This window comes from Patella vulgata, chromosome 1 (genome assembly GCF_932274485.2).
Source record: "Patella vulgata chromosome 1, xgPatVulg1.2, whole genome shotgun sequence".
NCBI classification, from domain to species: Eukaryota; Metazoa; Mollusca; class Gastropoda; family Patellidae; genus Patella; species Patella vulgata.
The window spans coordinates 4,265,147-4,271,820 of NC_065879.2; positions in this window are offsets into that span (position 1 = coordinate 4,265,147).

Sequence of the window (6,674 nt, forward strand, 5' to 3'; positions counted from 1 at the left end):
TCAATGATCTTTTAGAGGCATTTAGTAACTGGATAGAGCAATAAACTATAACACATACTTATGGAAGAACGTTGAGAGAATACTCTTTGAAACGTCGCCCAAATAAATCAGTAATTGTTCTTCCATAAGTATGTGTTATAGTTTATAGAAACATCAATGTTGATTGGTTAATCAATGTCTGATGTCATAGGGTCAAAGCCGCTTGTATGACCCCTGCCGTGACCTCCCACTACAACCGGTCAGATCTTTATATAGTAGAGGCCATCAAAAGTATGAAAAACGAAACGAAATATAGATCTGTATTTGAATTAGATTGATATTATCATGTACAATAGTGTCTTGCTCTATAATATGTTTTCATAAAGTTTACCTGAGCACTTTTATGTGGCAGTTGTGTGCTATAGAACTGTGTAATAATAATAATAATAATAATGGAGAGGTTTCACAACTTAACAGTAACATTTACAATTATATTTAGATAAATGTAAGTGGAAACTGTACATTATGACTTTTTGCTAAATTTACACTTAGAGTTACACTTAGTAGGTGGTAACACAAACTTGGTCCACGATCTTGATAGGCCTTCATCACGGATAGATTGTTAAAGATGAGATTAGTAAAGCACGGACATGTTTTGTCTCGGCCTCTACCTATTTTGCCTACACAAAGGAGAATGTCTTCTCTGTGTATTCAGTTCGTGAAAACCACGATTCAGAGACAAAGTATGGACTGAATTATAGAAATTAAACAAGGTTTAGCTATATAAGTGTTGTGAACTTGCAGTTATGGAGGCTACTATCCGTTAGGCACACTTTTATGATGTGGGCTTCACATCACACGTCACAAAAACTGATGACGTTTTACTGTCTAAATGTAAAGTTGCGAAACGTCTCAAATATTTTTAAACCATTTTAAGAAATATTTTTATCATAATTAAAGATACATTATGTTAGATTTAGATAAAGAGCTGACTATTCTTGCTATAATAGCTCAAAAATAGATAATGTAAAATGAAAATACTGAAAATTTCATTTAAATTACTTCATTTTGAGATTCTGAGCCAAGTTATCACTGTTTGTTGTTTTGACAAGATGTGTGCATTGTGGTAACCAGGGCACTGGTATATTCCAGTCTTAGCCTCACTTTCCCATTTTCAAATTAAACTTTTAAATTGTGAACCGTTCTAATCTAGTTAAAATCTCGAGTTGATTATGGTCTTGTTTTGTTAATAAATGTATTAATAATTTATATAACATTTAAGGCCTTAAGAAAGACTCACAATAGGCAGATTTACCTCTTGCATAATGTATGTTTAAGCGATTTTATATTTTTAGTATCCCAAAAATTGTAGATTAACGAGTTATAGATATTAATTGACTACTTTCCCCTGCAGCAACTTGTGTTTTTCTGTCAGGGACATGATGGTTGTAGGAGGAGGAACACACTATCTGTTGACGTGGTTGTGGAGGGCATTGCTCAAGCCCTATTTAATTTGTAAATTTATTAGAAATGTGAATACACTTGATGTGAGTCACGATTGTTTTAAACTGCTGTGTTTTAAACTGCTTAATTCACTGACATTATTATTATTTAAGGGACCACAATAATTTATATGAAATAAATTGTTCACAAAATGAACTCAATGTTTGCTTTACTGTATTGTTTTGTTCGTATTTTCAAGCCATTTCACAATTTGTAAACGATTTACACTATATTATACGAGTTAGTGTAGCTACTTAGCTGGGACTAGGACAACTTATCTGTAGAAACTGACATAAATATCGTCCCTTTACCATCAAACAATTTCCAGTCAATTCAATATTTTTATTTTTTTTCCCTTTTATTTTGTTTCTTATATTTTCATTATCTGTGGTAATCAGTGCTTTGCATCTCTTGTTTTTGAGAGGATAGTAATATTTTAATCTCTTGAATTTTTTTTTTTCATTTTATTTATTTATTTATATAAAATGTATATTTTCATGTTTGATTAGAAGACAAATTTATATTTTAGTATGCCTTTCACCACAATAGTTATTAATTCTAATGCCTGTTGTAGCCTTTCTTATATTTTTATTGATAAAAATGCACCTGGTGTGTTAATTAACATGATACCGGTACTAATAATGATTCTTTTATAATTAATATACAATGTACATATAAAAAAAAAAACAACTTTCAAAATCTATATTGTGAAAAAAAACCTGTAGTTTTCTGTCAAAACAAAGAAATTAACAATAATTGTTACTGAAAAATATATGAGCACTTTAGGGACCGTTGCAGAATTTCAATATTTACGTCAAAACGAATAACCCGCCGATAGACCTCGACTCACCACCAACCCACCCACCGACCGAGGGAGCAATAAAATATTGATACCGAGTTTAAGACCAAATAACCAACATTTAATTTAACTTATCACCACACCTAAGATCGTAGCATTTATGGCAAAGCGGGCCAGAATGCGCACGCTCGCCATTCTTTCTTTTCTTAAACCCAGTGTCTCTCCTTTGGATGAAATATACCTTGGGTGCTTCCTAGCAAAGACACCATGTCTTATCCAAATAAACTGGATCAAGCCTATTTTGTGGCTTCCTCTAGTAAGTTTGTTAGGAAAAACTTGTCTACGATATCACCCTTGGTGGAAGTGGACGTAAAACCTTGAGAAGAAGAAATTTAATTAATCATTTCTATCTGTGGTTTTGTTACCCTCCCCCCCACTTATTTAGTTCCGCAGGTTATTTTGAAATGGTCCCTTACCTATGTAGAACATTTAACTAAATATAATTTATCATTATATATCTGTGGTTTTGTTACAACCCCCCCCCCTCCCCCACACACACACACACCCACACACTTATTTAGTTCTGCAGGTTATTTTGAAATGGTCCCTTACCTATGTAGAACATTTAACTTAATATTATCTCCCTTTAGTGAACTGAACAGCATTTTAAATTATCATACAAATGTTCAAAATGAAGTACATATTGCTGCTATTAAGTATATCATGTATTTAGCATATTTGTCCCCCGCCTTTCGAAGAAAGCAGGGGACTATTAAAATGGGTCTGTCTGTCTGTCTGTCCGTCCGTCCGTCCGTCCGTCACACTTTTTGGGACACAATAACTCTCTTCCTAATTGAGCTAGAATGTTCAAACTTGGTGTATGTGTTTATTAGGTCAATGCCTTGATGGAGTTCGAAGCTGAGCATTTTCCGCTTAGGGTAAGCAGAGATAAGCAATTTGATTGGTTGATGCTTTGGGACACGATAACTCTCTTCCTAATTGGGCTAGAATGATCAAACTTGGTGTAGGTGTTGATTAGGTCAATGCCTTGATGGAGTTCGAAGATGAGCATTTTCCGCTTAGGGTAAGCAGAGATAAGCAATTTGATTGGTTGATACTTTGGGACACGATAACTTTTAATTGAGCTAGAATGTTCAAACTTGGTGTATGTGTTTATTAGGTCAATGCCTTGATGGAGTTCGAAGATGAGCATTTTCCGCTTAGGGTAAGCAGAGATAAGCAATTTGATTGGTTGATACTTTGGGGCACGATAACTCTCTTCCTAATTGAGCTAGAATGTTCAAACTTGGTGTATGTGTTGATTAGGTCAATGCCTTGGTGGAGTTCGAAGATGAGCATTTTCCGCTTAGGGTAAGCAGAGATAAGCAATTTGATTGGTTGATGCTTTGGGACACGATAACTTTAGTTCTAATTAAGTGAGATTGATGAAACTTGGTGTATAGTTTCATTACAGTAATACCTTGACTAAGTTTGATAATGAGCATTTTCTGCTCAGGGTAAGCAGAGCGACACGCAATTTGATTGGTCGAGACTTTGGAAAACAATAACTCTCCTACTTTGATTGTTAGACTATAAGTAAAGATATACTGTTTGATTGTTCAATACTTTGTAAAAGATAATTTGTGATAAATTTATATGTGTCCTCTAATTATTTTCCTATTTCGGCGGGGGACATCAGCCTCACTGTTGGCTTGTTTTGCTCAGATGCAATCAGTAATTATATCCATAAATATAACTATAACATATGGACAAACAATTACTATTTTATTTGGCTGACATTTCAAGCAAAACGTCGCCCAAGTATGTGTTATAATTTATTGCTCTATCCAATTACTAAATGTTTATATCCATGCAATTAACTATTAAAAGAGAAAAATTATTGTTATCTGTTTTTTTCTTGCTTTTAATGTTGGTTTACGTAATTAACAATTTATTAAACTGGTTCAACTTTTTCTATAGCACTGTAACCCGGGTATCATTTAATCTTGTGTATCTAGCACTTATTTCTTTCACATTCATTTAATATCTAATCCTTGTTTAAGGATTCGTAAAAATCCTTTAAAATCACCCCAGATCATCTAATTTATACTTGTGTCCAGTTTAAAGTTGACTGATTAATTTTGATAATGAGTGTCCAATTAACAAGTATTTAATTTCCTGACCACTGTTTAAAAATTAATCATTAATCAATTGGGTTATTTATTTTTAACAGTGATTTAGAAATTGAACACTTGTAAAATTGGGACACTCATTATCAAAATTGAATGGTCAGCTTTAAACTGGACACAGCAACAAATTAGATGAATTGGGGTATTTTAAACGTTTTTTACGAATTTTGAAACAAAGATTTAATATTAAACAAATTAAGGTTAAATACACAAGATTAAATGATACTCAGTATACAGTGTAACACCACAACAGTTAAACTCTGTAAATGACACAGTATGTTGCAAGTTTGATGGTAATTAAGACTCATATTTGAAATTTCTCTTGGATTAAATGTCATGTTTGTACTAGCTGTAGGTGTACACCAATTAAAACATTTTGTGGTTTATCACGTCTGGTGTAGATACATCACATGTACTTGTGTTATCTTGTTCTCCCGTAAGTCTGGTATTTTACAAGCAGCTGGGAGTTCGGTTACAGCCGTTTAAAACTATGTACATACATTGCATGGATGCATGTTTACTTAACAACTAGATAGCCTGTTGACAAATTATTTTTAAAGCTTAAATGGACTCAATTTTTTAGTCAACTCTTATATAAGAAATTCCTAGTTAAAGATGTGTTATGTAAGATTTTGATAATGAACTGGTCATTCTTGTATAATAGTTCAAAAATAGAGAATGACAAATTAATAAATTAAAAACTTCAGTCAAATTATTGTGTTCTGAGCAAAGTTATGTTCGTTTGAAGAACAGCTGTTGTCTTGATTGTCATTGCTGCCGTTTTTACGATAATAAACGATATTAACTGGCAAGTGTTTTTAGGTCCGTTGAAAATCAAAACCATCTGATGATGGCACAGGTGTTATAATCCATTTAATATGTTGGCCATCCAATGACCTATAGAGATTATTATGGGCTTGTCATTTGAATAAATGTCTAAATAATATTTTACCTGGAATATATAACATTTGAATTCAGAAAAAAGGACCTAAAGTATATAAATTATTAAATGGTGCCAGTGTACATAGTCCATTTACTATCTTGGCCATCCGATGTAAAATTAGAAATCTATAGAGATTATTTTGGGCTTGTCATTTGAATAAATGTCTAAATAATATTTTACCTGGAATATAACATTTGAAGCCAGAAAAAAAAGACCTAAAATACACAAATTTAATATTTAAAGCCAGAAAAAAACCCACTAAAATATACAGATTTAGCTCTTACGTAATGCATCATTAAGACTGCTAAGGTGTTCATTCATTTAAAATTCACAATTTTTAGGGTTATGTTGTATGAACATCATTTATCACCCAATAATACATTCTACAGTAGATATCGCTTGTGTGATAAATTTCATAATGTACTGCGATATCGCTTTACATGAATTTGATTGGTCAGTTGAAAAGGAACTACTTTTTTTTTATTTTCAAAGAACAGTTAATTTCTTATTAAAAGCAACTTTTTTTTTTTTATTAAAAATGAACTATTGTTATTCAATTGACCTTGATGGAAAAACTGGGTCAATATAAAGGACTTTGCAATGGTTGAATTCTGTCAAAAAATGATGTATCACTACGCCATAATGTTCAGTAAAAGTGAAATCTACAGCAAAGAATTATATTTATCTATTTGTGCATGTAAGAAGAAATTGGGTGATAAATAAAATCTCCTACTCGTCTTTTTTGATATCAAAAAATATCAACACTCGTTGATAAAGTAAAAAAAAAACTCGGCAGAGCCTCGTTTTTTGTTACTTTATCAACTTGTGTTGATATTTTTTGATATCAAAAAAGACTGGTAGGAGATTCTCTATATATCACAGTTTCTAGGGTTATTTTGTATGAATATCAATCATTTTCTTGTATCACATAAATCCTTCTATCATGTGTATAAATTACTGTTCTATTTATGTTCAATAAAATTTTTAGAAAAACATGTATAATCCTGGTTTATATATGTATCATGATTAATGGGTTTTAACGTCCTACTTTTCTACACTAACCGGGGGGGGGGGGGGGGGTGGTTGGTGTGTGCTCGTTGTATCATAAGGTCTGTCATTGAGTCAACTGGTGTGGTTTCGATTCCCCAGTTGTACGTGACAGGGAGTAGGGTCACTTGTCCAACCTAGTGGGTTTTCTCTGGTTCCTCAGGTTTCCTCTCACTGCTAAAGACCCCTACGTGCAAGCGAATTATTGAAATAA